The 7,004-nt window shown below is 40.1% G+C and overlaps 1 long non-coding RNA gene across 2 annotated transcripts in view; it reads left to right on the top strand.

Annotated features, from left to right (window-relative positions):
• LOC102290694 overlaps positions 1 to 4,840 on the top strand; it is a 9,514-nt gene extending 4,674 nt beyond the window's left edge. The window contains exons 2-4 of one of the 2 annotated variants that reach the window (XR_006052982.1): positions 1,529 to 1,692; positions 1,826 to 2,764; positions 2,868 to 4,840. This is a non-coding gene — a long non-coding RNA (uncharacterized LOC102290694). Of the gene's footprint in view, positions 1 to 1,528; positions 1,693 to 1,825 lie in introns of both variants that reach the window. The other variant, XR_317349.3, reaches the window with a different exon arrangement.
• The last annotated feature ends 2,164 nt before the right edge of the window (positions 4,841 to 7,004 follow it).

Genomic DNA, 7,004 nt, shown 5'->3' with positions numbered 1-7,004 from the left:
TTATTATTATTATTATTATTATTATTATTATTATTATTATTATTATTATTATTATTAATATTATTATTATTGTTGTTGTTGTTGTTGTTAATATTAGACAACACATTCTACCTCCTAGAACACAGCCGCCATGAAAAGACTTGGATTGCCAACTGATAAAGAGGGCAGGACTTCCAGATATCTGCATGTGCAAAAACCTCTCTGAAAAACTTGTCCATAATTATACTGAGTTTATTTATCGAAATGTACATTTTATAAAGATATAAAGCTTCTCCATCACCTAGTGACCCTGAATTGAATAAACAGCTAAGGGGATGGATGGATGAATATGTTTTATAAAACTACTTTAATTGTGTGGTGCCTGTATGTAAAGTAATTAACCAAGAATAACCTCAGGCAAGGTTGTACTTTTCCATCTTAGGGGAACTATGAAGCTGCACCCACCAATTATCTTTAATATGAGGTGATTTTTAATTCAGGTACCTGAACGTAAGGAGGGGAAATAAAACTCAGCATAGATTGTAAAGTTCACAGACAGATGGTTAAATAATCAATTAGAAAAGATGCAGCATATTGGAGAGCAAAGAAAAGTAATGTGCCTCATTTTAAACATAAGTTTTATGTTATATTTTAAGAAGTTGCAAATGATGAAGAAGAAAGTTTCAGAGCTGATGGGCACTGACTGAAAAAAGCCTGCTCACCTCTAGCTAAAAGAGACATCGCTGTCCTCAAACACACCTAGACTTTTGGCTGCTGGGCTGAGATTTTATAGACAGGGACCCGAGTTGTTTTGCAGAGAGGATATGGGCAGAGGGCAGGAAATAATTGTATCAGATTTATTTCCATTTTGCTGGAGGGAGCTGTGGGACATCTAGTACTTGATTTCTGAAAGAGCAGACATTAGCTCCTGGAGGTTGCTTTAATCACTGTTTTCCAGTGGGACATAGATCTGGGTGCTGTATGCATAACAGAGATGATAAGAAAAAATTGCGCTTGCATATAATGTGTTCTAATACTTATAGGCCTGGAAAGGTGCTTTGAGCTGCATCGCATGCTAATTTAAAATGAACCAACTACAGCATGTTAATGGTGTTAATAATTGATTATCTTAATCAAAGCTGTGTATGTGCTGTTCAGAGATACATCAAACATTAAAGATACAATTTATTTTTCTAAACTTTTGCTAAAAGCAGTCATTTGAAATTCAATCAGTTGAAGAATGAAGAATAGCACTGGAAGAGGTCATAGAGGTCATTTTGCAAAGTAGTAATAGACTTATTGTTTAGGTTGGAGGGCTCATTCTCATGATGGATTCAGTAGAACTGCACCTTATTAGCCATTTACATTCATGAACCATCTTGCACAATGGTGCCAGAAGGCATTTAATCCCCCAACAGCTTTCTTGTTTTACATATTAATTGTATAACTGTTTAGTTCTACAACTATCAGAATTAATTTTCAGCTAGATGACATCATTAATGGATATTTCTGAGTGTGTCTACTTACTGTCTGTCCTCTGCTTGTTTAGCCAGCGTGGGTGCAGCCCTATGTGAGGTGATGTGAGCCAGTCAGATGAAGACATCAAATGCCATTGCTGGAACCGTGACACCCACTGAAGAGCTGGAGAGCAGGGCAAATGTTGATTTCCCTTCCTGACGGGCTGAGCAAACATGCAATAACAATATGGAGTAGGTAATTATGATGGGAACTCATTCAGTAAATATCACTTTAGCTCCATCTCATTAACAGAGGAATAAACCACAATGTTGAACAACATTAATAGATTGTTTAACTCATCATTAACCTCCAGTGCTTAACTTGCCAGATTCCACATTGTTTTTGCGCTGGAAGGAGAACCGGCGTGTCGGTCTTTCAACACAGCAGCTTCAGCAACAAAAGGTACTGTCTGTACCTGGTTTTCTCAACAGAGGAAAGCTGCCCACACATTTATTTTCAGATCTAGAAAACACCGGGTGCACTGGCAGTGTGTGTTTAACATCCCCTCTCTGTCATCGCCCACAAGAGATAAGAACTGTTAAACATTCAGGTGCTCATTTGAGTCTTCCAGGCTAGCTAAAAAGAACAGCTTTGTAACAGCGCATTGCCTATTTGCTAAATATACAGCTGTGACATTTGTTGTCATGGATTTTCTCACATGTGATAACACGTGATGAGAAAATCCACTTTGTCTACAGTATATTTATTTATATATGATTTCTAATATTCTATATAACTTTAATTTATAGTTACAACACTGGAGCTCATTGTGTATACAATATGTTATTTAAAACAAGTTTCACTGCATGCAGGTGGAATGTACTTACTGTACTCTTACTGTAAATCTATGTGTATGAAGCAATCAATTTGATGCTGGTGAAAATTATACATCAACCCATGCCTTCATCGATTGTTGGGGGGAGGTAATTTTCTCCAATAAAAAGTTAAAATCAGTTAAAATAAAAAATTCATAGCACAAATTAAAGCCAGTGATTAAAAATGTCTTGTTGATTAGAGGAGAATAGCCAGACTGTTTTGAGCTGATAGGAAGCCAATGGTAACTGAAATAACCACTCATTATAACTAAGGTATGAAGAAAGGAGTCTCTTGAAACACAGCATGCTTAACCTTGAAAGCAACAGAAGACCTGCATTGGGGCTTCTGAACACCATCTCCAGCGTCTTGTTGAATCTATGCCATGAAGACTTAAGGCACTTGTGAAGGCAAAAGAGGGACTACAAGCGAGGTGTAATTAACAAAGTGGCCAGTGAGTGTATTTGATTTTGACAAATTCATACTCTATGCCTGGCTTCTTCACAGAACAGTTGTTTTTGTCCCTACATTTACATTAACCATTGTTAACTTTGCAGGTGATGCAACAGTAACTGGGCTTATGTCCAACATAAATGAGTCAGCCTACAGAGCGGAGGTACAGAACATGAAGAGCTGGTGCTTGGAGAACAACATGTTCTTTATTAAAACAAATGCCAAGTGGCTTATATTAACTGTAGAATGTCAGAGAAGGCCTTTTCGTCAGAAGAGACAGTGTAAAGAGAATGCCTAACACATCTCACAGGGCCTCACGCAGTCTACCAACACTGTTTCAGTCTAGAAAGAAGAGCGGCTTTTCTTGAGGTAGCTGAAGAAACCATGTCTGGCACAATTCAGCACTGTAGAGTGCATCCTAACAAGTGAGCCACACAGCACCTGATAAGAAAGCTTTTTACAGTCTTGTCCTGCAAAAGGAAAACAGTTGGGTTCAGCTCAGTTAGTTCATCTATGTCTTGCACTGCAGCAGGAAGGCATAAGTGTAAAGCCTTCTTTGCATGCACCTCCAAACTGACAATAGTTTTTTCCCAGTGCAGTGACTGCTCTTGATCAGTCAACAAACTACCACACATGAGCTACTACTCCTGTAACTATACTGAGGACAGCTTACTTCATAGACACATGTTTACTACAGCATCACAGTAGTTCTATGGTATGAATTCTCAACTCGTCTCAATATCTAGATCTATAACACAGTGACAAACACTGTTATCATTATACCACAGTGTACAAGAGCTAACACATTTTATAATATTTACTTATTTTTTTACTATTACCAAATACTATTTTTTTGCTAGTTATTTTACAACAATTGCTTGGCAAACTTAATGTTGCTGAACGTGTGCAAGATTATTGAACTTTCTGTAACAAAGCTATGCTAGTCCCTTCTATCTTTATGTTCATTTGTATATGGAAATCCCTGAAACATGAATCATGGCACACACCAAATCATTTGTGCTCTAAGCAAATTTGCAATGTCTGTTGTTGTATTGTAAAACTCAGAATCTAAGATAACGAGTGAGAGAGACATGAGTTTGAATTATGCTGCTGAACTGTAACTAATATAAGCCAGCTGAGTGGAAACAAACAAAATAGTTCTCCCATTGTTAACTGTATTTCTACATGAAAATCTGTCCCATGACTGTAACTATGGTGAGTCAACTAAAAATAACTTTATCAGGAATAGACGATTTGGAACAACTGTTTTAGTAGTTTCAATGTTTATTTGAGTGTCATTATCGTTTATAATAACCCAAAAAAAGTCAAAGGCAGACACTACTCAGCACACTTTCAATTATTTCTTATTAATCTAAATGTATTATGTATGAATGTGTTATGCAGATATTGTGATGGTCTGCTTTATAAGTCCCCTTTCTAATAAGTTGCTATTACAATGTCCAAGTGGCGACCATTGATGACATGCTGTGATCAAAAATGTCTTCTCATTGCTGTGTTTAGGATGAAAACTGTTTCCATTTTGCTAAAAGCTGAGGGCATGAATGATATTGTGCTGCCCAGGAGGGGAGAGAAGCTGCAGTTCTCCAGTTATATGCCTTTCACAGCAGGTTTGGCAATCGCCGCTTCTTCTCAGAATAACAATCACTCTTTGTACTTTCTTATTCCAGGGCAGCAGACACACCTTCATTCCCTGGGCAAGAAACTTGTAATTGAAACAAATAGCACTAAATGCCACCTCTTACACTGGTATATGTATTAAATAAAGGTGACTCGTCTTGCTGGGAGTTGTAAAATGGTTTATTTTGATTGCTGAAAGCCTGGAAAAACATTTTAAAGAAAGTGTTGCACTTTTACTTTGACCTGTCATTTCAGGTTCTTGCATATAGGCCCACTGTCCCAGTAAGTAACTTCCCTTCTTCTGTATTCATAAGCCATGAAACAAAATGGATACTCCTTTCAATCAACTTATGGATTCTTGATGTTCACATTGTACTGGTCTAGATATTGTTAGTTCTCTTGTGAGTTTTTTGTTTTTTTTGCCTGTCCCATTTGGCTCTTTTGCCATCAGAATTATTGTCTAAAGGCGAAGAAAGATGCCCAACGGATTTACTTTACCAAATTTTTACTTGTTAAATACGGGACAGACTGTGGAAAAGAAAGGGGAGAAAGAAAGAGGGAAAGAAAAACAGCGGAGAAGAGGGACGGGGATAAAGGGCAAAAAACAAAAAAACCAGCAAAATAAGCAGACAAAAAATACATATATCAATCACCTGGATCACCTGTTGAGAAAGAAAAAAGAAAACAAGCAGACGAAAGAAAAAAAAGAGCAAGATAATAAACAACATCACGATGATCTATGGGAATGTAACAGTAAATGCTAAATATTAAACATTATTGTGCAGCACGTAAGATCGACAGCGCACAGTGTGCTTTGAGGTAGGAGCCAAAAAGGGTGTAGTTTGTGTGTGTGAGTCACCCGTGTGTACACCTGTGAGCATGAGCGCGCTTGTATTTAAAAGGTTCCTTCATGTAATGATCTGCTAGAGGGTGTGGGGAGCCACAGCCCCGTCCTCCAGGGCATGAAGCAGGTATGGAGGAGATCAAAACTCCAGACATCCAGAGGCCCCCAGAACACAAGAGACCAAGGAAGACCAACAGAGGGGCAGCCGCGCCACTGTCCCAGAAAGAGCTGAGGAGAGTCCCAGATGAGGGCTCACTCAGCAGCCGCGGAGCAGAGCCAGTGAGCTCCGCCGGCTGGTCAGCCAGCTGTGCCAGAGTGACCGAGCCCCAGGCCGAGAGGCCGAGGGCACCCCACCCCCAAGTGGCCCGAGCGAGCCCCAGGCTCCAGGCCCCGATAAGCAGCCACCAAGGAGTGAGCCGGTGTGTACCTGGACGCCCATCCCCGGACACAAAGAACCACCAACGCACCGATGTCTGAGGGAGTCCGCCACTGGCAGGGGAAGTGGTGGTGGGGGGAGATAGGCCTCCATACCTTGGAGGGCCTGAGATGTCCCCAGAGAGGTGGCGCCTGACACCCAACCTGACATATAGACACAGACATACAGGCACACACAGATACAAACATCCATTCCCACCCTCATGCTCTCATATGCACTTACTCCACACTCAACCAACGTGGAGACAGACATAAAGAGACACTGTACACACAATCACACTCCCCAAGCGTACTCTAAGCCCCAGGTCTAGGTACCCTTGCCCCCGAGGGGGAAACTGCACCAAGACCCAGGTAGTGTTACCCTTTTCCCTGGGGTGGAGAGAAGCAGACCGCCCCGACTCGGCAGCAGCAGGGAGGCCCCACATCCAGACCCCATCGGCCAACTTCTCCTCCCAGCCCCCCACTCCAGCAGGCCGCAGAGAACGGGGGTGTGTGAAGACTCCAAACTTGTGAGTTTTCTTAAGTTGTGTTCTTACACAATGGCAGCATTTGTTATTTTTCCATAACTAATAATTATGCTTTTAATGGATGCTGTTTAGCTACAGCTTCATTATTTACATTTATACTGTTCAAAAGCTATAAGGAAATTAATAAACTTCATTTTGTATCCCTGACATGAACTTAAATGGTAAATTTACTGTGTTTAAAGAAAATTTACCAGGGTTTCTTAAAGGTCTAGTGTATTCTTCATCTCTTGACTTTGAGATACTATTTAGGAATTGTTAAAATGTATCATATCAACTGATATAACACCATCCTGAGAGTCTGGAACCAGCTAATCAGGTATAGCCTGAAGCTTATCCCAGCTATTATAGGGCGAGAGACAGACAACCATTCACACCTATGGGCATTTTGGAATCACCAATTAACATATCCCCACTAAGTGCACTGTGGACTGTGGGAGGAAGCTAGAGTACGTGAAGACAATCTGGGCAGACACTGGAAGAACATGCAAATTCCACATAGAAAGGCTCTGGACAAGTAGTGCAGTCAAACTAAGGACCTTGCTGTGAGCTAAAAGTGCTAACCACTGCACCACTGCGTTGCCATTTCCTTAAATCTACATTCATTTTTATGCGCAGCAGAAGGCAATGACTCTGCAAAAAGAAGCCGCTGGATGACAAAATGACCTAAAGACCTTAGCAGAAACATCTGGTTAGTTTATATTTTTAGTCACTAGTTTTAAATCTTATTGAATGCAAAATGGTGTTTATTATGTAAATTCTGATTTCTTTTAGAATCTAAAGAAGGAGTAACAACTGAA

Source organism: Haplochromis burtoni, unplaced genomic scaffold (assembly GCF_018398535.1).
Source record: "Haplochromis burtoni strain Fernald_Lab_line unplaced genomic scaffold, NCSU_Asbu1 Contig_515, whole genome shotgun sequence".
NCBI classification, from domain to species: Eukaryota; Metazoa; Chordata; class Actinopteri; order Cichliformes; family Cichlidae; genus Haplochromis; species Haplochromis burtoni.
Note: the sequence above shows the minus strand (reverse complement) of the source record. Positions and strands in the feature narration are given on the sequence as shown.